This window comes from Trachymyrmex septentrionalis, unplaced genomic scaffold (assembly GCF_001594115.1).
Source record: "Trachymyrmex septentrionalis isolate Tsep2-gDNA-1 unplaced genomic scaffold, Tsep1.0 scaffold15, whole genome shotgun sequence".
Lineage (NCBI taxonomy): Eukaryota > Metazoa > Arthropoda > Insecta > Hymenoptera > Formicidae > Trachymyrmex > Trachymyrmex septentrionalis.
In genome coordinates, this window is record NW_017304653.1 from 417,966 (window position 1) to 420,908 (window position 2,943).

General features: G+C 40.6%; 1 protein-coding gene across 1 annotated transcript in view; it reads right to left on the reverse strand.

Annotated features, from left to right (window-relative positions):
- Positions 1-1,755: 1,755 nt before the first annotated feature.
- The window catches only part of LOC108745839 (discoidin domain-containing receptor 2-like), a 103,406-nt gene continuing 102,218 nt past the window's right edge, over positions 1,756-2,943 (reverse strand). Inside the window, exon 10 of the mRNA XM_018482234.1 lies at positions 1,756-1,778. The gene's annotated coding sequence lies outside the window, so the exon portion shown is untranslated. The remainder of the gene's footprint in view (positions 1,779-2,943) is intronic.

Genomic DNA, 2,943 nt, shown 5'->3' on the forward strand with positions numbered 1-2,943 from the left:
GTAAAAGTACATACGTACTCGTATATCGAGGGCAAGGAACCCGTACGGTGCCAAGACAGTGCTATCTCCGTTCCGATACTATGAGAGCGGCGATAAGAATTAGTTGTACAACATGCGCGCGCGATCCGCAAGAACGAATCCCCTTTAAGCCCCCGAGATTATTAACGCTTCTCATTGCTGATGAGAATAACTCGAAATTATGACCATGTCCAATTTGACTCCTAGGATGTAGATAATGGTATCCGGTTCTGCTCGAACTAGTTTCTAACGGATCGGCCAGTTGGTACTGTAGATGCCATTATTTATGTCCTCGAGGGATCTTTGCTGTACGTTGATGCTACTCGAGAGCCCGGATAATCTGCACGCATTGTCTTTAGCAATCACCATTCTCACTGTTCGGTTATTTTATATTAGACAGCAATAGACTAGAGAAACTTCTTTTTAGCTTAGAGTAATTTACAAAAAGTGATAAGTTTGGATAAACGTGTCACGGTAATATTAACCCTCCATCTGCAATTTAGGTATTTTTGGCATATAAGCGAAATTTTATCTTTAAAATTCATTTCTCCGAAATGAAGGACAAAGCCCGGTTCCTCTTTTTAAAATATTTTGTTAAAAAATTATTTAACACTGAGAGAAAAAACTATAATAAATTACTAAGTTACTTACGAAATGTTCTTTTCGATATTTATTGGTTATGAAAACATTCGATTGTGTGATAACGAAACATACATTTTTGTTAAAACATATTTCATTAATTGTAAAAAAATAATATAAATGACTTATTTGCTAAGCATAAAATTTTATTTCACTGTATTAAAATAAATATTTATTTCAGTGTGAAATAAATATGGTTCTCATAAATAAATGAAGTATCTATTTCTTAGTTAAGTGTATAATATAGATTACCCTTTAAGTGTATAATAGGGATATTGAAGAGGATAGTTGAATTTTTCCAAATCTTTCGAAAGGGGATGCTGGAACAGCACAAAAACTCGGGCTGGACGGAGAAAGTAAAAATATGATATTGCAGTTGGATGATTAAATCAAAAGTAACAACACCATATAAAAGTATAAAAATGTTAATGAGAAGTTATGAAAAAACGACGAGAAAATTACAGATGATACTAGAGAACGGTCTCACACATTGTAATGGAGAATATTAACTGGCACTGTCGGCAGCTTGTGCGGTTTCATACAAGTATAAAAGAGATATAAAATATCCCGTACGAAGTACGCCGTGAGCAGATACGAAAGTGTCTTCCTTCGTCATCTTTATCGTTTCCTTCGTCGGGGAGAGGATCTCCCTTAACTCGCGCGCAACTTCTTTTTACACAAACTAACTTTCCGCTATCTCGCTGTCTTTTCCCTCGTTCTTACCGATTACTGATCTAGCTCGCTCGTGACGTGCGTCACGCGGAGCGCTCACGTGCACGTTCGTGTCCGTTTCAGACAAAATTGACGATTATTGCCAGGAGCGGACTGTCAGCGGCTGGAAGTACGAGAGAGGGTTCAAGGTACTCGAATTTTCCGTGTCGTGGTAACGATAGCTCGGCGAATCGATCACGGTGATCGTTGAGCGAGAAAATTATCGAGAACCGTCGACGAAGAGGAAACTCGGTGAGCACGATCACGCATCGGTCTCGGCCTTAAAAGCGGCAAAATCGAAGATCGAGCTCCATCGAGTCGCCATGGACCTTGATGGCGACGCGGATCATTTTCTCCGTCGTCGTTCTGTTACGATAACGATAACCGCTTGTACGTGATATCTCCCGCTCCTAAAAGACGACGATTATTATTGCGACGAAATTATTTGCTTGGTGCCCCCCCCCCCCAACTTAAGGCGCTTGAAGAAAGTGTGTGTATATGTACGAGGTCCCTAACGGTTAATATTTACACTCGAGAAGCGTTCGAAGCTGTCACTGTTAATTTTCTCTTTAAATTTCCTAACATCCTACGTGGCGACGATATCGATTAAACACTAAATATACATAGCAATGTTCCAATCGTTGTAGACGCTACGCGCCGCTCTTGCCGCGAAAGGGCGCGACCTGCGCGGGGGAACGCTCGATTAAATTTCTCCTCGACGAGCCAAACTGTCTCACGCTTAATCGAAAAACCGATACGATGCGCGAACATCATCTCGGATCATCGTCGTTTTGGATAAAAATAGCGGAATGTCAATTAGTATCGCGTTCGGTCTCGGGATATATGATATTGCAAGAGCGAGACTCGAAACGATGTCGTAGAGACCGATTTGATGAAATGGGAGAAAAATTGAGCTTAATAGATTACGATCGGTAATCAAAGAAAGTGCAGCGGTCAATGGACGATCAAATAATCGCACGGGAGAACTATTTGAACGACTCACGGTAAAAGCGCCGAACGAGCCTTAAATTTCATGCCACGTTCCACGTCAGATATTTAAACCGGTAATAAATTTCGCACCGCGCACACAGGTGCACACAGCCATTCGTCGACCTAGGAGAGAGAAAGAGAGTCGGTGCACTTTACGGCTGCTCTTTCAGGGTGAAATTCAAGGGAGAGCTCCACCGCGCAAGGCACGCTTAAGCATATAACGTGCCTATATATATATGTTACTCGCGAGAGCCGGGCTCTTTTTCATTATATATCACAATATGGTCGAGGGTCTCTCTCATCCTTGCGCACCCGATATCCCGAATCTCTCTACGCTTTTTTTTTTTCTCTTTTGTTCAATTACGTACACATGTAGTTATTGTTGTCTCATCCCTGTATTGTCGGTTCCTTAACGCTGGTAATTCTCGATTCTCCTCGTTGCATGAAGGCGATGTCGGTAGAGATAGAGAAATAAAGTTAATTGGACTTATACAATCTATTATATGCTTAAAATTCGTCGTCATACGATAATACGTATTTTACCTTTTTTCTGTATATATATATATATATATATATATATATATA